Source organism: Pan paniscus, chromosome 6, assembly GCF_029289425.2.
Source record: "Pan paniscus chromosome 6, NHGRI_mPanPan1-v2.0_pri, whole genome shotgun sequence".
Lineage (NCBI taxonomy): Eukaryota > Metazoa > Chordata > Mammalia > Primates > Hominidae > Pan > Pan paniscus.
Genome location: NC_073255.2, coordinates 32859638 through 32885622, shown reverse-complemented (window position 1 = coordinate 32885622; position 25985 = coordinate 32859638). Strand labels below are relative to the sequence as shown.

Genomic DNA, 25985 nt, shown 5'->3' with positions numbered 1-25985 from the left:
AGTGGCGCGATCTTGGCTGACTGCAACCTCCACCTCCCAGGTTCACGCGATTCTCCTGTCTCAGCCTCCCAGGTAGCTGGGATTACAGGTGCACACCACCACGCCTGGCTAATTTTTTGTATTTTTAGTAGTGACAGGATTTCATTATTTGGCCAGGCTGGTCTTGAACTCCTGACCTTGTGATCCGCCCACCTCGGCCTCCCAAAGTGCTGGGATTACAGGCATGAGCCACCACACCCGGCCATTGTAGTAGGCTTTAATATGCCTTTAGCAGAAATTGACCGAATCAGTAACAAAAGAAAGCATATGTAAAATATTAATAACTCGATCAACAAGCATGACTTAATGAGAGTATTTGGAATTCTTGTTTTTAATCCAACAATAAGAGAATGCATATTCTTTTGAAGTACTTAGTGACACTTACAAAAACTGACAGAGACTAAGCCACAAAGAAAATCTCTGTACACTTCAAAAATTGGACACCATGCATAGTCTAAATTCTCCAAACGAGATACAGTGATAGTAGATGTTAGCCTTCCCAAATCTAACAACATGGACGTTTAAAAATACTATTCTTTATAACTGTTGTTGTTGTGGAATACAATTCATATAAGATAAAATAGACCCTACTAAAGTGTACAATTCAGGGGTTTTCTATTCACAGAGTTGTGCAGCCATCAACACTGTCTAAAATCAGGACATTTTCATCACCCCCAAAAGAAACTGTGTGCCCATCAGCAGTCGCTTCCCATTCACTTCTTTCTCCAACCCCTGGTAACCACTAGCCTACTTTCTGTCTCTATGGATTTGCCTTGCGACATAATAAAAATATAAATATATTGGTTTCTGCCCCTGATGCCTGGCACAGAGCTCCTAAAATCCTTGTAATTTTCTGAGCAATAGGGGTGCTAAATATATCTTTAATTCTAATATTTGGTCTTTGACCCCAGTTCCTGACACAGAGCTCCTCCATCTCATGGAATTTCCTGAGTGACAGGACTATCTGTTGTTCTAATGAGGCAACTCTTGGTGGGCTTCTGAATGGGGCTGGCCACCAGAAAGACCAAGCCATGGTTAGAAGGTTGGAGCTTTCAGCCGCACCTGCCAGCCTTAGGGAGGGGAGAGGAGCTGGAGATTAAATTCATAATCAATCATGCCGATGTGATGAAGCCTCCATAAAAATTCCTAAAGCATGGGGCTCTGAGAGCTTCTGGGGTGGTGAACATAGAAAGGTGCTGGGATGGTGGTGTGCTCAGAGAGGGCATGGAAGTTCTGTGCCTCTTTCCCATGGCTCGTCCAATGCCTCGCTTCCATTTGGCTGTTCCTGAGTTGTATCCTTTATAGTAAATGGGTAAATTTAAGTAAAGTGTTTCCCCTAATTCTGTGAACCATCCTAGCAAATAATTGAACCTGAAGAGCGCTTCCTATTTACCAGAACTTCCTGTTTACAGCCAGTTGTTCAGAAGCATAAGCAGCTACCTGGGCTTTCAATTGGCATCTGAAATAGGGACATTCTTGCAGGACTGAGCCCTTTACCTGTGGGAACTGACACTAACTATGATTAGTGTCATAATTGAATTGAATATATTGTAGGACACCAGTTGGTTTTTGCCAAGGATTAGAGAATTGCTTGGTGTAAGGGAAAAAACCCCACACATCTGGTGTCGGAAGTGAAGTATTGGAAGTAGGAGAATAGAAAGAAAGGGTTTCTGGCTGGGTGCAGTGGCTCACGCCTGTAATCCTAGCACTTTGGGAGGCTGAGGCAGATGGATTACCTGAGGTTGGGAGTTCAAGACCAGCCTGGGCAGTATGGTGAAACCCTGTCTCTACTAAAAATACAAAAAATTAGCCAGTCGTGGTGGCGGGCACCTGTAATCCCAGCTACTCTGGAGACTGAGGCAGGAGAATCACTTGAACCCAGGAAGCGGAGGTTGTGGTGAGCCGACATCACACCACTGCACTCCAGCCTGGGCTACAGAGAAAGAATCCGTCAAAGAAAGAAAGAAAGAGAGAGAGAGAGAGGAAGGGAGGGAGGGGAGGGGAGGGGAGGAAGGGAGGGAGGGAGGGAAGGAAGGGAGGGAAGGGGAGGGGAGGGGAAGGGAGGGAGGGAGGGAGGAAGGAAGGGAAGGAAGGAAGGGAAGGAAGGGAAGGGAGAAGGAAAAGGTTTCCTCATGCCTCTTCTGGACATTTCGTATAAATAGAAACATGGAGTATGGGGCCTTTGGTGTCTGGCTTCTTTTCCTTAGCATGTTTTCAGGAGTCATCAATGCTGTAACGTGTCAGTACTGGCTTCCTTTTTATGGCTCAGTAATATTCCATTGTATGGTTATACTACATTTTGTTTATCCATTCATCCATTGATGGACATTTGGGATGATTCTACCTTTTGGCTATTATGAATAATGCTGCTATGAACATTCATTTACAGGGTTTTGTGTGAGCATTTTTTATAACTCTTCAGTGAAAGAAGAAATCATAATGAAAATGACAAACTATTTAGAAGTTAATAAGAATGAGAGTACTTCATATAGGAACCCAGAAGTCTGGCCAAAGCAGTTCTCAGAGAACAAATTATAGTCTTAAAGACATTTATAAGAAAATTGGACAAGCTTTTTGCCAGCATTCCTGGCCTAAAAAATAGAAGAAACTTAGAAGTGCTGAAAATAAATGGACTAAGTATTCAAATCAATATTTGAGAAAAAGAGCAACTATTATAATAAAGCAAAAAGTCAACTAATTAAGTAATAGCTGTAAGTCCAGAAGTTATAGAAAACAAGATTAAAGGCAAAAACCTAATGGATTTGATAAAATAAAACTAATCTCTTTGAAAACGCTGATAAAATAGGAACACCTGGCAAGCTTACTTGAGGTTAAGAGGGAGATAGAACCAAAGGTTTGTAAAATTTTTCTATGTATCCATCTTTTAGAAATGAATTTGAAAATTACCAAAAATGACTCAAAAAGGAACATATGAATAGAAAGGAACCACAGAAGAAAGTTGGTCTTTCATCTGTCTATCCATCCATGCACCGTTCATTCTAACCAACAATCTAATTCTTTCTGAAAAGTAGCCAAATCTCCTTCCTCCTCAACGATACTAGGGACAGATTTTGTTATTTTACTGGTAATTTGTACACCTCCAAAGCATAGAGAAAGAAGACATCGAGGCTTATTCTACAGACTGGTTTAACTCTTGTTATCTAAACCAGACAAGAATATGATCAAGAAAACACGATACCATCTAATTTATCAATATAAGTGTAAACCAAGTACAGCAAAATACCAGAAAAATAATACTCCGTGGTATTGTAAACTTAGCCTGGGAAAGCAAGGATAGTCCAATATTAGGAAATCAGTGTAATTTGCTTAGTTAATGGCATAAAAGGCCAAAATCCATATGAACATCTCCATATATGATAAATATCAGAAGCAATGGATTAGGAGAAATAAAGCTTCAGTAAAGTTGAAGAAAATGAATATTTTTTTCATCTCATATCAGTAACCATATATATAGTGTTATGGGAGGAAAGGGATACCTTTCACAATTGCATCACAATCTATAAAAATGTAAAAGTAAAATTAACAAAAAACGTCTATGAGATAAATGATAGAAATTTACTGAAGTATCTGGAAAGTGATATTGATAAATGGACATACATTTCACTCCTGGCTAGGAGCTCAGTATTATAAATTCTCTTCAAATTAATGTAACATTCCTGTGCAATTTCAATGAAATTCTAATAGAATTTCTTTTTACAACTTTAAAGTTTGTTTCTAAAGTTCATACAGGAGAATAAGTAAGCAAAAATATCAAAGAACTATTTTTAAGAAGAGAAATAATTAGAAGGAATATGCCCCACCAGATTTTAAAATATCCTATGGAGAATCCATAAAGAGATCCATGTGTACATGAGAATTTAATATATGATAAAGGTAACTTTCAACTCAGAATAGATGGGATATTTAATATATAGTGTTGAGTCAACTGGCAATCTCTTTGGGAAAATAGATATTTAGATCCCTAATTCATAACATAACTACATTTCAAATTCTAGAAGAAAATATATTTTTATAGTCATGGAGAAGTCCTTTAAAAGCATGACAAGAAGCCCTGAAGTCTTAAAATGTTTAACAAATTCAGTTTCATGAAATTATGGTGAAAGAGACCATAAACAACATTAAAATATGGAGGGCCAACTGGGAGAAAAATATGTGAAACATATGTAACAGAAAAAGCGTTAATATTCAAAATTTATACAGAGCTCCCACAAATCAGTAAGGAAAAGACAATGAAATAGATCAATGTTGGAAGGATGTGAACAACCACAGAAGAAATATAAATGACTATTTAACATATCAAAATACTTTCAGCTTCAGTTACAATCAGGGAAAACAAATATTGAAATCAGTTTTCATGTATCAGATTGCCAAAAATGAAAATGATTGGCAATGTCCAGCACTTGGGAAGTTGTGTCAAAAAGGACGCTCTTGGAACATTCTTTCTAGAAATGTAGATTTACATAGGCTATTTAGGAGGGTAACACCTATCCAAACTTAAACCATATTATTTTTGACCTAACAGTTCTGCTATACTGCAGACATTCATCATAATAATATTTATAATAGAGGAAAGTTTGGGACAGCCTAAATGTCCCTCAGTAAGGTAACAGATTAAATAAAATTTGGAGTATTCATTATATGTAATGCCATGCAGCCATCTGAAAAGAAGAAGCTAGTTTTCCATGGTTTGACACGGACAGATGCCATATGTCAGCATAAGGGCTAACAAGCCAGGTCTGGAACTAGGTTTGTCATCTACCAGCTGGTTGACCTTGAGCAAGTTGCTTAACTTCTCTGCGCCTCAGTTTGCCCATCAGTAAAAATGGGGCTTTTTGTAGTACTTGGCTCCTAAAGATTTTGTAGAAACTAAAGAAATAATTCCTGTGTCATGCTGGACACAGCTGGAAGCACTGAATAAGAAACAGATACAAATATAACAAAAGCATTTACATATTTGCTCATACATTAAAAACATTAGAGAAGGAAACCTATCACAGTTCTTGTAGTAATTAACCTAGGAAGGTGTATTGGGAGATTAAGGATACTCACTTTTTAACTTTACACTTCTATATGGCTTTCTTAAATTGTTTAATGGTTTTCCACTTTTAAAAAATTTGCAAATGCTATTTTGTAATTTTTAAGGCCAGTAAAATGCTTTTAAACAAGGAATAAAAACATGCCAGGCACAGTGGCTCATTCCTGTAATCCCAGCACTTTGGGAGGCCAAGTTAGGAGGATCACTTGAGGCCAGGAGTTCAAGACCAGCCTGGGCAACACAGTGAGACCGTGTCTCTACAAAAAGTAAAATTAGCGGGACATGGTATAGCATGCCTGTAGTCTTTATTACTTGGGAGTCTGAGGTAGGCAGATCGCTTGAGCCCAGGAGTTCAAGGCTTTAGTGAGCTATGAGCATGTCACTATACTCCAAACTTGGCGACAGAGTGAGACCCTGTCTCTAAAAAACAAAAACAAAATTCTGCTGTGAAGTTCTTCTAATCCACACACTCATTGCGCTTTTAACAATTCTGTCTATCCTCTCTAGCCCACTAAACCAATAGATGTTTCTTACTCTGAATATAATCACTCCCCTTTGCCCTGGGTTTTGAATATAGCAGAAAATAAGCATAGTGGTGGAGAAATAGTTTAATCTCAGTTCAGCAGACCTTTTTCTCAAGTGTCCTTAGAAACTCTTCCCATTCCTGGCAGCTTCCCCTTCTTTTGCTATTCAGGTTGGGTTGAATTGGGTGAAGAAGAAAGTAGCCCAGATACTGTCCGAAGAAAGCATATTTTGGATTTTGGGAAAATGGGCTTCAGGGCACTTAGCCATATTCAGCAGCATTTCTGTAGACATACTCCTACCACTCATCCCCATCCCCACCCCCACCTCCTGCCCATCACCTTCTTTGAAGAAGCAAAGCAAAAGAATTTCTTTTATGCCTCCCTAATTTTCACCTTCCTCCTGGCTTCCTCCCAGCCTTTTTCCTTCCTTCCTGCCTGCCCCTTAGGCTAGGCACTGGTCTCACCTCATTCAGAGTTTAAGAGGATGGTGACCCCTGGTGTCAAAATTTCATCTCTTTTAGGGTTGAACTCCTTCTCATTTGCTTTTCTGGTTGCTGGCAGCATTAAAGGAAAAGCTGAGAATAAAGTCCCAAGAGTACCATATTCCAAATGGGTTGGTGGTTAGTCTTTTGCTCCAGAGTGATTACAATGTCTCTCAATCTGTATCCTCCCCGCATCCCAGCAATTAGGTGGTGTGTAGACACCTAGGAATTCTCTGATGATTATAACCTTTTTCATTGTAACTGTCACACTGTTAGTATCACCAGTAAATGACATCGTTTTTCATTACTATAGCTGCCTCCAGCCATAGAATCAGAAAGGTCATTTTTAATTAAAAACTAAAGAAAAATACATTTTGTGGGATTTTTTATTCCTTACAAGAATAGGTTATTAGCTTTCTTTGTAACTCCCACTGTCTTGCTGAACTTTCAAAGAAGGTGGGCAGACTCTTAAAATTTTTGGCATATCGCCTCATCAGCTAGGACAGTGCAGACAGTTGGGAGGAAGGGGATCACTCATCCCTGTACCTGCTGTCTACTATGGGATGTCCAGTCCATAGGAACTGCAGCATCCCAGCAAATTATCTGTCAGATGCTAGAGCAGAGAAAATTGTATGATCATCGTCTTCATGCAGTTCCCATTTTGCAGGTGAAGACTTTGTTTGCTTGCCTTTGTTCAAGGTTCATAGCAAGCTGGGAATGGAGAAAGGAATGAGGAAGAGAGGAATGTTGAGAGGAAGGAAGGAAGGACAGATGGACACTTACTAGCTAAGAAGAGATGAGATATATTTTATGGTCTTCAGTGAGATGAGATATATTTGATGCATTTTTTTTTAGTAGAGGTGAAGTTCACATAGCGTACTATTCACCATTTAAACATTTTAAAGGGTACAATTTAATGGTTTTTAGTACATTTACAATAATGTACAACCATCAGCACTGTATAACTTCAGAACATTTTCATCACCCCAAAAGAAACCTCAAACCCATTAAGCAGTCTCTTCCTACTCCTCCCTCCCCCTCGCTCCTGGTAACCAGTAACCTGCTTTCTGCCTCTATGGATCTGCTTTTTCTGGATTTTTCCTCTAAGTTGAATCATACTATATCTGGCCTCTTGTGTCTTGTTTCTTTCGCTTAACATAATGTTTTCAAGGTTCATCCATATTGTAGCATGCATCAGTACATCTTTTTTTTTTATGGCTGAATAATATACCACTGTAAGAATATACTACATTTTGTTTACCCATTCATCAGTCAATGGACACTTGGGTTGTTTCCATTCTGGCTACTATGGATAATGCTGCTTTGAACATTTATGTTCAAGTCTTTGAACAATTGTATCCACTCCCTTGGGTATTTACCTAAGAGTGGAATTGCCCGTCATATGGTAATTCTACGTTTAACTTTGTGAGGATCTGCCAGTTTTCTACAACGGCTGTGTAATAATTTTAGAGCAACGTTTAACTCACAGTGTTTCTGAAAACAAACACCAACTCATGTATCCAGCCCTTGTCTAGGCCAGGAGAGCACAAATATGAATAAAAAGTAGCCCCCAAGAAAATGTTGGGGCCGTAAGGTGGGTGGAACATGCCGAGCTTAGGGGAGGGTAGTTCACGCTCTGGCTCTCAGAAGAGGCAACACTTGAGCCGAAAGATGGAGGTGATAGGTCACAGAAAAAAACAGACTCACAACAGTTGGCATTCTTGCAACCAAAGAGCTCATGTTCTTGGAGAAAGAGAGCTAGTGGTCCACCATTAACAAGCAGCCATCTTTTGTATAAGGCCATTGGCTCGCCAGTTTATTGGCTTCCTAGTACTCTACCTTGCCTCCTTATGTCACAGTTCATTGTTACAGACTTAGCTTCACCTGTTAATGTGAATCCTCATTCAGTATTCCCATATACTCCCTAGTGATGCTCAGATCATATGCATCTTTTGCAGCAGTTTCAAATCTATCTTACATTTTTGCAGGATCATAGTACCGCAGGAGACTGTCAGGTAGGCAAAGCACACGTACTTAGTGGAATACAGTCATACATCACTTAACAATGGGAATACTTTCTGAGAAACTATGTTCTGAGAAATGCATTGTTAGGTGATTTCGTCATTACCTGAACATCATAAGAGTGTACTTACAAAAACCTATATGGTAGAGCCTGCTACACACCTAGGCTATATGCTATAGCCTATTGCTTCTAGGCTACAAACCCATATAGTATGTTACTGTACTGAATACTGTAGGTGATTATAACACAATGGTATTTGTGTATCTAAACATAGAAAAGGTACAGTAAAAATACAGCATTACAATCTTATGGGACCACCATCACATAAGTGTTCCATCATTGACCAAAATGTTGTTCTGCAGTACATGTCTATATGTTATAGTGCATAGGAGACAACCAAGACAACAATGTTTTGAAAACAATCCCTCCTGCCAAGCAGTTGGTTAAAGGACAATTGTTACTTTGGTTTTTAACATAAATTAATTTGCTTTCTGCTTTGGCTTTAGTCTTCACATCTCCCCAGCCTTAACCCATCCATTCTTCAGCTGCTGCCATTTCCAGTGATCTTTCTAAAACTTGATCATGTCAGGAACCCAACTCCCCCCAGCTCCCCCTCAGACTCAGAATTCTTCTGTGCTTCTCCATTTCCTTCAGGGCAATTGTCCCACTCTAGCAGGAACTCTAAGGTCTTTCTGAATGGAGCTGGCAGTAGTCTCCCCTTCCCTCCCCACACCCTGCACTGTAATCAGATGGGGCTACTTGTTCCACACATCACACTCCACCTTGCCTCTTTCTGTCACAGTTGACTCCATCTCTTTGAAATATTGTCACCATCTCTCAGCCCTCTTAACGAACTCCTATTGATCCTTCAAAACCTATCCTGTGTGCTTTCAGCACATTCTTCCTCTTGGTTGTCACTGTTTACTTCTGTGCTTCCCCAAGAGGACTGCCTCTTTTAGGCACCCAGGGCTTTATTTTCCTTGGGTGACCCCACCGTCTGTGACTGTACAGAGAATGTGTTTGAGGGCAGCACTTCATAGGGTGATCTAGATCCTTGGTGCCCAGTTCGACTTGATCTCCTCCTACAGGAGTAGAAAGGAGCCATTCTTTGAAAGTCAAGCAGTTGTGGAAATGACTCCCTGCCAGTTTCTTAGAGAATTTAGTCATGAGTAGCATTTGTGGGTATGAGAAATACTGTTTCTGAGATACTCAAGATGAGTATCTCAGACAGCCGCATACAGGGGAATTCTCTGAAGATTTATTAATAAAAAGTAAGGTGGCCCTTTCCCAAATGTAGTCAAGGAGACTTGGAATCAAGATTGTTAACTCTGGTATGTATTATAGTCATAACCCATCAATGCAAATCATCTGAAGTATGTAGGTCTTGCCCTTAGGCTGATGAGGCTCAGACACAAACATGTCTTGGAAAGTAAAGAGGCACAAGAAGCGGTGATATCTCACTGGCTTCTGGAAGGCTGTGTCTTGGGAAGTAGATGTGGCCATGGAATTCTGTGCTGCCTCAGAAATTTGCATAGCAAGATGTCTAGTTTCATTTTTCCCATACCTTTTAAAAAATGTCACCTTTTTAAAAATAGCTTATTCCAAATTATAAACTATTTATCCATCTAAAATCAAGCTCAAAGCATCCCAAGCAAGGAGGTATAATCATTTGGGCAATCTGACTTGGAAAGAGGGTGAACTTCCCTCCCTCCACCGTCAGCAATATCAAATCATACACACTCGTGCACTCACACCCATGCAGACACGCACAGAACTGGGCTCAAACACACATTCTCCAGGTAAACAATAGTTATTTGTGTTGTGAACCACCCCTAGAAAGCCTTTTGCTCTTACGTTCTCCAAATACTCTCTCTGATTACACACATTTTAATTTTAAAAAATATTTGCCACATATATCTAGGGCACCCATTTATATGCATTTCTGAAAGAATTTGTGTCTTTGAGAGCACACTGTGTTATCTATGTAATAGAAATAATCTCTGTGGTTTCTAGATGGGTCTTCTTCCTTTCCTTAATAGAACATTAAGGAACATAGTGTCTACTATGTTGAATATGGGCCATATTAAATTAAATATTAGCCGATTAAATGGAATATCTAAAGTGATTCATGGGATAAAGCTTGTTAGAGAATTGTGGTCTTCTACCTTATGTCGCTGCAGTCACTGGCATCCATCTCTGAATTCCATTCCCAATTCTTCTCTTAACTCTGGGCAATCATGGAATTGCTGTACATTAGTGTTTTATCATACCATTCTTTTAAGTGGGTATCTAAAACTCCATATGTCCAAAATACAACTCTTGATCCCACCAAACACACTTCTACACCCCCACACCCTCATCTGCCGGGTGGCCTAGACTCTATGGCTGCCTTCCTCCTCCTCAAACCTGTCTGGCTCATTCCCACCTCCCCACTGTGGCACCGTGTATCCCTCTCTCTGAGATGTTTACCCCCAGACTTTGTGTAGCCAACTGCTGATCATTTAGGACTTGATATAAGTTCTTCCTCTTCACAGAGGCCTTCCCAGTCACTCTTGATTACATTACTCTTTAATTTTCTTTATTGTACTCATCTCTCTTCGATATTTTCTTACATATTTGTTGTTTGTTATTTTCCCATCTAGACTGTAAACTGCACAAGAACAGGACCTTGCTTGCCCCACTTGGAGCAGTATCTGCCTGGCACATAGTTGGCACTCAACAGATTCTTAAATGAGTGGGTGAATGAATGAATAAAAAAATGAAACTGGCTTTAGATTTTTTTAATGTGTTTAAAGGGCTCAAACATTATGTAAAATTGAAGACTTCTGACAGTTTAATTCATTTTTAATAAAAGTAAGGTTTTTCTTTCATGTGTAAAGAATACCCTTTAATAATACTTTAGGTTTGCATTATCTGGACTCTCAGCATTTTTTAATGTGTAGGAGTCTTCAGTTTGAGGACTTTGTGAAAGGCTAACTTTAATAACATCAGACCTGCCATTTCCACAGGGCTTAGAATAGATTCCAAAATGCCAGAGAAAATTAAATGCAAAAAAGCTCCAGTTAATTAATGTTTCAGAATAAATTAATGCTTTAGGCCTGACTTTAACTGACAAGTATAGTGAATTTCAAAGTTAAAACTGCCACCCTTTCCCCACGTCTGTATTTTGTGCTGTATTCAGTCATTCCAGTTATTTATATCCTTGGGGTGGGGGGAAGGAGACATATACACATTGAACTTTAAATTAAAGTAAGAAACACAATTGCACTGATTATTCTTAGGGGAATAGGTTTTAGCATTCCTCATAACTCTCTTTAGTTATGCGATAATTCCAAAATTTTCAGAGTTGAGAATGGGTCCTAAATATCTTTACTAGTCCCCAAGATGCTGTAACATACTGAAAAGAAAGGAAGCTAACATTTGTGTGTGTAGTGTGTTCCAGGGACTATCTTAGCTTCATATATCTCAGTAAGTCAGTTATAATATTGGTATTTGCATGGGGCAGGGGAGGCACGTTTTCATCTTGTTTGATTAATTTCTTACTTATTCTTGGATCTTAGACCATAGAAAAGAATTGGCAAAAACTTGTTACACTTCTTTCTGACTTTTTCTTCTTCCTTGTCTTCCCTCTGTCACTTCCTGAACCTCAGTTTCCCCGGTTGCAAGATAAATACATCTATCTCATAAGACTGAAATAATAAGGTGTGTGTGTTTGTATGCACGTGCGCATGTGCGTGTGTTCCCAATATGGTAGCTAATACCAAAGCATTTTTTAAAACATTAGAATGTTCTTGGAGGAGCCCTGCACCAAGGAGGGCTAAGTAAGTCTCCAAGGTCTCTTTAAACCTTAAGATGCTATGAGCTTACGTTCCATATGCAGAGCAATCATGAATCTTTTTAAATTTAGCATGCTTTGCCTCTAATTTGCCACTCTTTATTAATTTGTTAACACAAATATTTTAGTATGCAGGTCTAATCAATGTGCTAAGCATTAAAGTTGTAGAGATAAAAGATAATACCTACTTACATTCTGCTTTGTTCCGCAAAAGAATTTGAGGTAGAGATAAAAGGAACAGTTCATACCTCATCATGAGCATGGTTTTTTGTACAATACTTTATACCAAGCGTGGACAGTGAAGCTGAATATGTACTAAACTACCGATATGTTCAGCAAATCTTTTGCTTTAAATAAATTTGTATCTTTTTTGTAGTTTCCTACTTTCTTATAAAAGTCATATGGAAAGGACAAGCTTCAGCTCGTCTGGAATTCTGTTTGGTTGGGTTTTGACTTTCAGTTAATCAAGGATTTGCTGGAGTTATGGGGTGTGTGCATGCTTCTTTTTTTGGAATTTTAGTTATGTGATATTTGCAAGTAATTCTTGGGAACAAGAGTTTCAAACCTGAATGTTCACAAGAAATAACAATATTATAAAAAGCAGATGTTAAACAGTTATGTTTAAATAAAAAGGAAGATTATCTCTAATATTTGTAAATGCTTGAAAGAGAACAACAAATTCCGTAGTAGAATTTTTATCTTGTCTTCCTTTCTTTAGTTCAGTTATGTAAACAAAATTGTATGAATCATGTACTTAACAAGTTCAAGTCTACTTTGGATTTATAGTGTCAGAATCATAAAACCCTAAAAAATGAGCTTATATCTACTAGTTATGCTAATACAAGCACAGTGAGAAGCTATTTGCCACAATCATTCCCCCATCCCAAAGTTTATAGGCTGTATGTTTTCTTTCACCTGAATTACTCTAATATAATATGTTAATGTTTCATTTACCTTGCCAAAAATAGGTTACCCACTTCATGGAAATTCCCATTCTCCTCTGTTCTTTGTATTGTGTTGCATTAGCCCATCGGTTCTGGTATTTTCTTCCTTTGTTTGGTACCATTTATAAGAATTATCAACTGAGTTTCATGCATTCTCTGCTGGAAGGAAAAAAGCTTTTTATTTTTCCTATTTGAAATTGTGATGTTGGCAATGAAAATTCCAAAATCTCTCTGCCCATTTCTAGTAAAGCAATTTATGCATACACGTGACTAGAGTAGAGAAAAGTGAGTTTGACGTAGAAATTATGAGGAGACATATTATCTGGAGACATCTGTGATAATTCATGCTGTCCAAAAATGGCATGAACCAACTCAGCGAAAGATTCCTTGTTGCTGGGGGTGTCCTGGGTGTCTGGAATTCATTAATAAGATTTGAATAAGGAACCTTTCCATCCACACATCTCTGGATATGGAACAATCCTGTGAATTGGCATTTAGAAAGAGGGTTCATTTTGACCAAGTGTGCTCAACCTGAGCCCAGTTTTTAATAAAATGGAGATGAAATAGACACATACAAATAAAACTGTAAAAATTCCTTCCCTTTCTTTCACACGAGGAAAAAGAGGCTCTGAGAAGTGAAGGGACCCGTTCAAAGCCGCACAGCTAGTTACTGATCTGGGGAATAAGAACTCAGATCTCATGACTCACCTCTTCCACTTTTATCTCACTATGTCCCCTCTTTTTCCCTGAGTCATTTTCAGAATGTTTTACATGAGTCATAAAACTCAACCAAGGTTAAAATGGGGCCTGCTAAACTCTTATAATACTACACAGATGAATCATGTCAGCATTGCTTGAGAATTTTATTAAGACAGGTTTAATTGGTCCTGCCTGGAAAACTGAAAAATAAAACAAAGTCACTGATTTCTCTGACTGTGCAGATCTCTTGGATGTGCTCTTTAAATTCCTCTGCTTCTGTATCTCATTGCTGAGGACATTTGCAAGAAAACATAATATTTATTGTGTTTGAGTACATCTAGTCTTGCTGCTTTTTCTTTTCCTACATCATAATTGTCTCTTTTCAGGCAGAGGTGGACAGTTAAGCAAGTTCTGCATGTACCCAAATAAACTCTGAACAGATTGATTCCCTCTGCACCCCAGTAAGGGTGTGCTCCACTGTGTTCCCTTGTCCCCAGGCCCAGATTCTTCCTAAAGTAAACTGCGCCACTGAACTGTGCCCATTAGTGAGCCAAAAGATTGGCATCTGCTGTACCTAGAGGGAGTTTGTTCTGTAGATGCCAATGGGCTGCCGTGAGGGTTGCTGGTTATTCACTTTCTCTGGTCTTGCTATGTGCATTCTTTGCAGATGTTTCTCCCCATCCCTGACCATACTTTCCTACCTTCTCCAGGAGCACAGCCTCACCCCCAACATCCCATACCCCTGAGTGCCCAGGCAGTGTTAGGAACCTCTAGGTGTCTAATAAAGGGAGGTAAAAGCCACTAACCCACGTTAAGAAGGTAGCTTTCCCTCCTTTCCTCTGTTTGGCACAAGGCATCATGGCATTTGGGGCAGGCCCCAGAATAATCTGTGTGCCATGAGGAAGCCCAAATGTCCTCCAGAGATGACCCTACCTCCTCCAGTGCGAGCCTTTTTCAAGATGCTCTGTGTCCAAAGCTGCCTGCAGAGTGAGGTTGCGTTACTCTACCACTTCTATTTGCATCCTCATTGTTCCCCCCAAAAATGAGTGAAGACTATGGCACCAGATGAAGAATAAACAAGGAAAACAACTTCAGGTTACTAATATTTTCAAATAATATGCATGCCCCCAATAACTGTACAAAACATAAGAAAAAAATCACTATAGAAGTCAGATAGGTTTTAGTTTGTTACTATGTCAGTAGTTTGTTAATCAGTGTTTATCAGACTGACTCTAACCTGAAGTTTATTCTAGGCAGGGCTGCTATCCTGGTGGACTTGAATGTATAATGGAATCATAATTATTGCAGAGTGCTGCATGTTAAAATGACTGGTTGGGGGAAGATGTTATTTACTTGTATTTTCCCCCACAGTTGTTACATATTAGTGCATCAAGACAAAGAAATGATTATAATTTACTGAGTAAAGTTGCAAAGGTCCTTGGCAATCATCTCACATACATGTACTTATAGAGAGGCTAGAGCTACTCCATTGGACTTTATGTATGTTACATTGTTAGAAAAAGAGATAAGGTCTTCCTGCTGAATTTTCACAAATATATTTTCTTCCACTTAAAGATATTATTTGACAATTGCATTTAATTTTTCTCCTTTATTTTCATGTATTTATTGTCATACATGTCTATGGTCTGTTCTCAGGGTTTCAGGTTGCTGTTGCTTTAGAATTGAAATTGAGAATTGTTCAGGACAATGGTTGAAAGCTTTGCTGGGTTTTGAAAACCCAGAAGAAAAATTAATCGGGTATATATTTTCTGATTTACATCTTGTCACTCTGTGTACTCACTAATGAGTACATGTTAACAATTTCTATGCATGCCATAATTTCTCTGCACTTTATCCTCCAGCTTACTCCTCTCGTCCAGCCCTTCCCAAAAGTAAAGCAAGGAACCACAATCATCTCTCCTGCAGTCATCCATTAGGAGAAAGGGCTCTACACCGAAATTGAGTGGATTATTTGCTTTTAAGAGTTTGTTAAACATGTTTTGAAAAAATATTTTCTGAAAAATTTATTTTTGATGATACTCTCTATCTCTTTAGATTTCTTAAGTTTCTCATTCTTTTCCTGTTTTTTTACTTACTTGAGATTAATGCCACACTGATGTTTTTCAACACTATAACAGATAAATTGGGCCTGTTTCTTTCTTTCTTTCTTTTTTTTTTTTTTTTTTTTGAGATGGAGTCTCACTCTGTCACCCAGGCTGGAGTGCAGAGGTGCGATTTCAGCTCACCACAACCTCCACCTCCTGGGTTCAAGCAGTTCTGCCTCAGCCTCCCAAGTAGCTGGGATTACAGGCGCCCACCACCACGGCAGGCTAATTTTCGTATTTTTAGTAGAGATGAGGTTTCACCATGTCGGCCAGGCTGGTCTCGAACTCCTGACCTCAGGTGATCCACTTGCCTCGGACTCCCAAAGTGCTGGGATTATAGGCTTGAGCCACTGCACCCAGCCTATTTCTTTTATATATATAAAAGATTGCAATTTGAGGACGGTAACGGCTCAGCCTTCATGTCATAGCTTCACGTTGTAAGTTCTCATCTTGCTGGCTGTGACGATATTTCATTAATATACAGGATAGTAAAAAATCACACTTTGTTTGCAGAGGCCATGGCATGTTTACCTTTTACTCAATAGCAAATTCCTTTCTGAGTGAACAGGGAAGCAGGATTTGTCTTTTGATATTTCATCCAGATCTCTGTTTCTGTTAAGAGGATGATGGTGTCATTTCTGTACTTTCTAGAAGGATTATGGCATTTTAATTCAAAAGACTTGTGTTCAGATTCCAACTTGGCCATACACCTGGGTATGTGAGTATACGGAAGTCACTTACACAGTTTGGCCTCTGTTTTCTCATTTGTGAGTTAAAGACAGAGCTGTCTCTTTTGTAAATGCTTTTGGAATGAAGCAGGATTGGGAAAAATAAGAATATTTTCCATACAAGAATGTGAATATTAAATGCTCCATTATAAAAATTATAAATCAGTGTGTGTGTGTGTGTATTAGTTTTCTTTCATATTTTTATTATAACTGGCCACCCTCAAAGACTGCCTCAAAATAACAAAAGAAACTGAAAGGATTTGTTTGTGCTTCCAATTGTTCTTCTCCCTGTTGTTTGTCTTAAAAGCAGTGGGGCCCCCAGTAGGCAAAGCCTTCTAGGATTTGGCCAAAGGGAACAAAAACCCACCCTAACCTTTCAGATTCTCATGTTCCTTTGACTCAAATTGCTTAAGTAAGGTTCTACTTAAACTTCATGTGTGTGTGTGCATGTGTGTGTTTTGCCTGGGATCAGTAGAACACAGAACAGTTTGAAATTCATATTGTGATGTTTTATTTTAGAAAGTCATAAAAGAGAATTTTTTTTTTTAGAGAGGTATTGGTATTTCTTATGCATCAGGACTAACTGATTTGAGAAAGAATTAAGAGTTCCAGCTGGGTGCGATGATTCATGCCTGTAATCCCAGCAGTTTGGGAGGCCGAGGCAGGTGGATCACCTGAAGTCAGGAGTTCAAGACCAGCTTGGCCAACGTGGTGAAACCCCATCTCTACAAAAAAACACAAAAATTAGCCGGGCATGGTGGCGGTGCCTGTAATCCAGTTACTCAGGAGGCTGAGGCAGGGAGAATTGCTTGAACCTAGGAAGTGGAGATTGTCGTGAGCCGAGATCGTGTCTCTGCGTTCCAGCCTGGGTGACAGAGGGAGACTCCTCCCACTGCCCCCCCAAAAAAGAGTTCCCATAGAGTACCATAATTACAAGTTTAGCAATCAGGGCTGTTTGAAAATCAGGAAGGAAAGAGGTGCATGTCATTTGAAAGAAAGGGGAGTTGCTGTCAAGCACAAAGGATAGTATTTACACAGGTAGCTGGTGAGTTCTTGCTTTCCTCAGCTGGGGTGTGCCCTGTGGTCACATTACAGTAATTCCCCAAATCTGCTCCACACCCTCAATTCTCATTAGCGGTATGTCCTCTCTCTTCCAGGGGTTTTACTCCCCAAATAACTTTGGAGCCTTCACAGGCTTACATGTGCAGCTCGAGCGTACCCTAGGCCTAGCCAGTTTTGGGTCCTGGAGTGTCTCATTTCTAATCAGAGCCACAGTCTGCTGCCATTCCAGCCCTCGTGCCATTGTCCTCTGCCACCTTGCCAGCCTCAAGTCTTTATCCACATTACACACTAGGCTCCAAATCTGTGGTCTTCCTCTTTAACTCCTTGGAAATGTTTTTATTTTTGTGGACTTTTGATCGCATAATCGATGTTCCATCCCAGTGGCCGTGCCGTCTCCTTATTTTCACTTGAGTCAGCATTATGTCAACTAAGTACCAAGCACTTTGCTTTGTTCTAGGGGTAAATATGGAAAAGATAGACTCCCCATCTAGTTTGCTTAAGTAACATAGTCCATACTTACATAGGTCCTTTGTTAAATTCAATTTGCAAGGTGCTGTAGTAATATCTTTAGAGAGTAAAGATGAAGGGGTCAAGGACTGAGAGGAGATGCTTGGGCACACACGTTTGTGTTGGGTTGCTTTCGCCTCCTTGTGGGGAGCTGAGGGGAGGTGCTGGAGCTGCAGTGGGAGGACCAAGAGGTATAAAGGGAGATGGTAGAGCATGTGGATGCGGCACAGGTTAGGGTCAAAGACTGGGCCCATTGTGCTAATGTTACTTCCTTAGGTGGTAATGACACTGGCCTGGTCCTGGGGTCTCTTCCTGGCTAGAATTATCCAAACTCAGGTGTTTAAAGCTTTCAGTCTTTTTGTGTTGATTCTTAGACCTAGCTGGAAATGCATGAAGCACAGAGGCAGTTAGGTTGCTTCAGGGATAACCCTGCCTCATATTCTAAATATATTGGGCAAATTCTCATTAAAGTGAAGATAAGGTTTCACTTCTCACAAACAGAAGAGGCTATCTGATCTAGCAAATGAGGGAGTGGGCTTGACACTCTTAAGCTGTCACTCCTGCTAGCAAAGTGAAACATGCTGTTTACAAACATGCCAGGGCAGAGAAAGCTTTCAGCAAGGCACAGCAGAGCCATTTTTTTTCTCTTTAATTCCAAAACTATAAGATGTATTTATCCTCTGTGAGTCTTACAAAGAAAGCCAGTAACTTTTTCTTATTATTAATTTCCAAATTGCAGATCTATTTATTTAGTTCTGAACTAGTATTTTCAGAGTCCATATTTTCTGTCCTTGGTTTGTATCCAAAATGTGCAGTGCCAGTGTTGATTCTTATGCAGATTTCACAGTTCCCTTTTGCAGGTTAAAGAAGAGAGAAGGAGAAGGTAAACATGAAAGGAAGAAATCATGTTTTATTCATATGATTTGTACATATACAAGATGAACTTCTATAAACATAGATCTTACCACTTTTAGAACTTTCAGATTTGTTGTGAAGCTTAGGAAGAGAACCAGCCCCAGTCTTCACTTAATGGTTGCGTGAGACACTCCAAAGTGTTCTTGGAAAAGCAAAGCCTCCCACACGCAGAAAGAAGAAAATCCTCATGTCTACCATTGCAGGTTCCCATGTGACAAAGTGTAGATCCTGTCTCTTCCCAGAGAGTCTTTATCAGAGAAAAGAAGCCCATTTTCTTTTCTTTGTTTTAAAGTTCTGGGGTACATATGCAGGATATGCAGGTTTGTTACACAGGTAAACATGTCACATGGTGGTTTGCTGCACCTATCAACCCATCATTCAGGTGTTAAGCCCAGCATGCATTAGCTATTTTTCCTGATGCTTTCCCTTCCCCCAACCCCCATGACTGGCCCCAGTGTGTGTTGTTCCCCTCTCTGTATCCATGTGTTCAGCTCCCACTTATAAGTGAGAACATTTGGTGTTTGGTTTTCTGTTCCTGCTTTAGGTTGCTGAGAATAATGGAAGAAGCCCATTTTCTAAGTGAAAAAGTTATGCATACACAAACGTACATGTACAAATGGTACGCTCTGCAGGATGGTGCTAGTAACCAGCATAAGGTCTCACTGCATCGCCAGCTACTTTCCTCCTGCTCTCTGCTTCCTAGTCTCAGAAGCAATCTGGGGCTGAGGGGTGGGATATTGGGAGGGAGGGTCTTCCCACAAACACTTTCTCTTCTCCCCATCGTCCACTCAACATCTGTCATCCCCCACCATCACCATGCCGGTGTTTGTTCTATATGAACGTTCACTGTGTTAGACACACAGGCAGAAATGGCCATCAGAAAGATGATACTTCCTGGCCCCTTCTTCCCCATATCAACTTCTAAAGACTCTTCTCTTTCCTAAGGTCTAGAAAGACCTAAGGGTGACTTCTTTTTAAGGATCTAATGTATGAAGGTGCCATCGATAGAGAAAGGATGCAAAGGAGAGCTGAACCTGAGATATAGATGTCTTTTTAGCTTTAGAGGACTCAACAGCTAGACCATATACTAAGTAGATGTAAATATGCTTCGTGTATAGCAACCAAGCTTTGCCAAGAAAAGGTAGTTAGGTAATTGATGAGATGCCTGGGAACTGTGGTTACTTTTAATGACAACTGTGCCTTTGTTGGTATGAATAATGACACAAGGATGAAAATGATGAATGTATTTATCTGAATATATCATAAGAAGGTTTATCTTTATCATGGGGGCAGTTAGGTAGAGCTTGACAACCTTCTTAGTAAATGTTTATGAAATACTTTTGGGCAAGACCAAAATAGAAATCAAAACTTTCATTTTTCTCTCTCCCTAAACCAAAAGAGAGAGAGACATTATTTAAAGTTTAAGTTTTAAACCAACACAAAGATAAATAAAAACTATTTTAAAGTCAAGATGGTAACTGACGACCTGTACTTCACATTATAAATAGTATAATGGTTCATAGTAACTCATGTACTTTTTTTTAGTGGTACAAGTCTCAATCTGACAAATAGATAAAGCAAAATTTACAAGATCTTTGCAACTGTCTTCCAAAAGGAATGAAGCCAGGCCTTCAAAGGACGAACAGCCCTTACTTATGCAGAGTTATCCATAACAAGTCACATTTACCATGGAGGTTTACCTGGTCAAGGCATCGTTGCTTTTCTCAAGAAGGTAGTGCTGTATCCTGTGTGGTTTCATAAAGCGCTATAATTGGAATAGCCAGACCAAAATTTTCCAAGTCTCCTCTTTTGGCAGTAAACGTGGGCTGCAGAAACATTTTAGTTGTACAAGACATTTAAAACTGTTTATCTCTTACTCCTGTCCGCATTGATTTGTTTGTATTCCATGCCTGCCTTCCACAAGCCTATAAAACTTCCCTAAACTACAGTCAGAACTGAGGCTGTGTTCTGTATCTGTATATTTAAACTGAACACTCCTTTTCAATTCTTTAGAAACATTCTCCATCCTGCGCCAGCCCCTACAGGGCTCTTGCTCCTTCTGGTTTGCTCAGGTCTGCATCTAGAGGGGCACCGCCTGCAGAGTCCTTGTCTTTATTTTCTGAATCTCATCAGCTCACCTGCTCTGACACTCTGATATAATGATGCCAAGTTGTATTATTAACTCTTGCTATTTTTCAGATTTTGAAAGTAAGGATGCTTTAGCCCAGGTATACCTGAGGCCAGTGCTCCATTCACCTCAACCCCTTGACTTTCAAGAAATGTGTAGCACTTTACTGAGTCTGAACTTACCACTAATTCCTATGATTTGTTTTCCACCTAGTGATGCGCTGTAGCCAGCACCTGAGTACTGACTGTATAGTTCTTCACCTTGTCAGCAAACTTGGCTCTGATCATTGCAAAGGTGCCATTGCTTTCTTTTTCAAGCTTTTAAATAATTAGCTTATATGCTGTAAGAAAAGATCTAAACATTTAGGTTAAAAAATTTAATATCTCTGTTGCCTCAATACTTAAAATGGTTCCCATTTTATCGAAAACATTATTTCCTAAGAATTCTATAGATTTTCCCATGTAGCCTTTCATTCTCTACATAGGTATTACCAAGTTCTGTAGCCATTTTTATCTGTGATACATCTGTTTAGGATAAAGAAAGCAGTTGCCTTTGTAGTAACTTCCCATGGTCTGTTCTGTTGCCTGTGCTTGATTGTGGATTATTTGAGAGGGGATTTTTAGAGGACGTTCTTTTCATCTGTTAGCAATTGCTTACAACAAAGTGTGATGTGTCAGATATCTTGATTCCATTGTTTCGTCCTCATTCTTTCTCCTTCATTCTTAAGATATTTCATAAGCTTCTGCCTAAGTTTTCTGACTACAATTTTGCCATATTATTTAGTGATCCAGCATAAAAGTGAATTGTTGGTTTTGTAGGAAGTAAATTTGACTTGGCAGAACATCACAAGAATGAGTCCTGTGCTGGGAATCCTTTTCCTCCCCGGGGCCATCCTCTAAGAAGCATTCGGCGCAGTCCCTTGAATCACTGCAGCCCTTAGAAGTGAAAAACTTCAAGGAAGATGTCAGGAATGTGGATATTAACAAAAGATGTCTGCATGATTTTGCTTTAAGTTAGGTATATTATGTTAAATCATCTGCAAAATAATTTTTTCTCCTAGGATGAAGCAATAAATTTGAGAAACTCATGAGTTTCCATGTACCATGAAAACCATCTAAAAGTGAAATTATTATTTTTAAATTATAACTTTAATGAGTAAAGTTTTTACTGTATAATATCAAGTTTTCTCTCCACTACAGGGAGAAGTCCATAATGGCAAGGATTTTTGTCTTTATACTTAATTCACTTTTGCATCCCCATCATCCTGAGCAATGGCTGGCATTTAATAGACAATTAGTACATATTGGTTGAATGAATAGTTGCGTAATGTTATTCACCAACGCTTAATAGAGTTGTTAAGGCAAAGGAGACATTCCAAATGAGATGCCAAATCCTATCCTTATTCGTGACAATTGACTCTTGCATCTTTATTTGTACATATTAATGAGCAGATGCATTGTTGTTACATTCCTGGGGTGGATGGTTTTGCTTTGTGTCTAAAAGTGGGAATGGAGCAGAATGGAAAGGTGGTAGAGAAGAATGTTGCAACATCTCTACATATTGCCTTCAGCAGATTCAATGGACACAAGAAGTTTGATTTAGTATTTAGTGCTACATGACCCTTAAGAATACAGCCATAGTGTGGTTTGTGCCTTTTTGGAAATAGCAACAGCATGGTTAAGTTAAATCTGCAGGTAATATTCAAGTGAGCTCCTTGGTCTTTGATATTGTTCAAAATCCTCCCCCTTAAACTCTGGTTTTAATGAACAGTTATTCAAGCCTACCTGAACTCTTGGAAATGGCAACAAGCAATGAAATACCCAGAGGTCAAGAAAGGGAGGGTAATGACTGCTTGGGTGCTTCAGATTTGGCTGAAGACTATTGCTTTGCAGAAGATAGGTTGCTTGTTTCATATTGAACTTGGGCTTGTTTTGATTCAGTCATTTCCAGAGCCTTGCAGAGCAGTTCCTGAGACCAAACTTTCAAATAAACCAATTAGAAAATACAGAGAATAAACAAACTTCCATTATAATGTCTTCATGATCCATCTGGGTTTTAGAATGTAATAGGCTCTATTCAGAAATGGGTCCCTTCATAACTCTGATTAATTCAAAAGTTCTGTTTTGCTGTTCAGTGAAGCTGATAGCCCTGTTTCCCCACTGCATACCCCGTGCATCAGGGAAAGAAACAGGCATCGGGGCTGAATCCCAGCCTTCCACAGCTACTTGTTGATGGTAGATAGCTGCACATTTAATTCCTTAGCTATAAAATGGAAAATGTAGTGTCTGTTTTGCAGGGTAATTGTGAGGATTAACTGAGATAATATAAGTACCCAGCCTGGCCTGGACTAGGTGATGAAGGTAGCTTTGTTGCCATCCCCCTTAGTTATTTAATGTTTATGTTGCAGCCAGCAGATTGGAGTTCTGAGATGAGAGTGCTCTCCCCACTCTCCCGACCCACGTTCCCATTTCTCTGCTCTTCAGAAGCCCTGGCATGGAGTCTAAGGAAGTATTTCCCAGATTTTTGCATTTCATGGGGCAGTAAAATTTTATCAAAAAACTTTATCAATATGCCAATGGTAACTCTTTATTTTGCCAATGAAAGACATTTTAAAATGTCACCTACTGTCCCACATTATTTCACAAAAGAAAGGGTATTTTAATAACCAAACAAGAACATAACCCACAAATAAAGGACTGTCCTTATCAGTGTTTCATCCCTTGTGAGAGATCAGAAACAGGCCAGGGCCAGCATTAGGAACCACTTTTTCCTACTCTCCAGGCACAAATCAGGATTTTCTTCTTCACCATGGAAGCAACAACCCTTATCCCCAAGTGAGCCACTTTTGGGGCAGCCCCTGAGACCGGCATGGGGCTGGGGTCAGTACGTCTGTTCATTCAGGCTGTTTTCTCCAGGGACGGGAGAAGGGGCCTCACCCCTCCTGACAAGCCAGCTCAGCTGTTACCATTTAGGGGCCTGAGTCTGTGGTGAGCCCAGAGCTTGGAGACTTTCACCAGCCCTAAATGCCCATAAATTAAAGAGTCTGTTTTTAAACACGGGTAATGGAAAAAGACACACTGGCGAATAGGAGGGAAGGTGTGAAGCCCACTTGGGGCAGCAAATCAAATAAGTTTCTGACCTGATGCAGTGGAAAACTGAGGTAAGGGGTGCACTAAGTTTTGTGGCATAAGCCATTCTGCGGACATCTCCTGACCACTCACCAGTAAGGAGGTGCTGGCTCCCTTCTTCAGTGCTGGTGGCTTCAGGAATACTTAACTAGGTCCTATTCAGTTGAGAGAACATTTAGTAAATGACTACTGGGTATAGAGTTCTGTGTGAGGGGCAAGAAATTGGGTCTATTTTTATAACATGAAAATATAGCCTTTGCATGGTACCTTAGTTACACAAATGATACCTGCACCATTGGTTAGATTCCCCTACACCAAGGAATTCTTATGAGTAGCACATTCTAGGGGGAATGCATTTTCAACATTCATTTTGTACATACGTTAGAAGCATTGCAGTCACCCAGAGGAACCTGAGCCTTGAGGGGGAAAGCAGCTGGAACAGGTTCAAAATCAGGGCTATTACTGGGCCACAAGTGCCAGGGACTGTCAGTTTGGTGCACAAAAGGCTCAGAGCTCTTGTGTCTGCACTACATTCTCTTATTCTTTTAGTCCTCTTTTGAGAAGGATATTGTAGTAAGAAAAACAGACTTCCTCCACGGCAGCCTACCCTGCTCCAAGGTTTAGGGTAGATGGTTTGGGCTAACTTTGGGCTTTAGAGAAGAATACTTTTGTAGCTTTTATTCCTGTGGAGCATTTTTCCTTAGATTCATCTTTAGAAGTCACTTGTTGCTATTAGCAGCAGGATGAGGGTGTGAGCCTGGGCAACCAGACCCAGTGGGGCCTCTAGACTTCCTGTAACCTAGGCCTTAAGCTAGAAAGTAAAGGGGCTCCTTATGACCAGGGTGACCATAAGTGTTGGTTTGCCATGGCCAGACCTGGATTACACATTTGTCCTGTTGTCATTATTAATAACACTCCCTTTCACTGTGTCCCAATGGTTTGGACAATGAATTATATGATCCTCTACTTACAATTAATTGACATATAACCTACCCTGATTTATCAGCACCTTGGCAAAGTTTGGTGCCAAGGCTCTGAATAATAACAGTGTGCATTTGGCTAGAGTAACCCCAGCTCCGCCCTAGCTCTCATGAACCTGTATTCACTATGGAAAGCTGGTCTAGAATTTAGGGTTTCAGAAACCTGGCCAAAAATCTTTCCATCTCACATCAGTCCAACATCTGCTGCTGCAAGGGCCATATTGACAAGACTAAATACACCACTAAACCATAAATGAAGGTTTAAGAGTTGAGGATATAATTTCAAAGTCGGATTTTAAACCCCTGATTGGTTTCTTGACCAATCTTCTGTAGCAAACACGTTAACTGCCAACTTGAGAAAGATAGTATGTTTTTAAATGACGTATTTTACTTCTGAAAAATTAAATAATATAGTAGAATGAGGCTGGCCTTGGAGTCAGAACTGGGTTTGAAGACTGCTTATGCTCTTATTTAGCCATGTGGACCAAAGCAAGTCAATTTACCTTTTCCCGTGTTTTCATGTTTTGTGAGGACAAGCACATCTTTTTCTCATGGTGGTGGTTGTAAGGATTTAGATATGATGTTGCTGTATGGAGAGCGTATTACCTACACTGAAAATTTTAGTTTAATTTCTCTTTCTTACTCATAGCTTTGAAGAAAGTAGAATAAAGGGTTGACTGGGTTGTTGTTAAGTATGAGGACAAATGTTCTTTAACACTATCATTGGTAAGTGGCATTTCTCCAGCAGGGAGGTGACAAAGTAGCTAAACCCCAAGAGGGGAAGAGTGTGACTAAGCCAGGAACAGCCCTGGACACTCAACGGACATTGT

At 39.7% G+C, this 25985-nt stretch overlaps 1 protein-coding gene across 1 annotated transcript in view; it reads left to right on the top strand.

The window, feature by feature from the left end:
- JAZF1 (JAZF zinc finger 1) overlaps nt 1-25985 on the top strand; it is a 349829-nt gene that overhangs the window by 128511 nt on the left and 195333 nt on the right. The window lies entirely within an intron of this gene.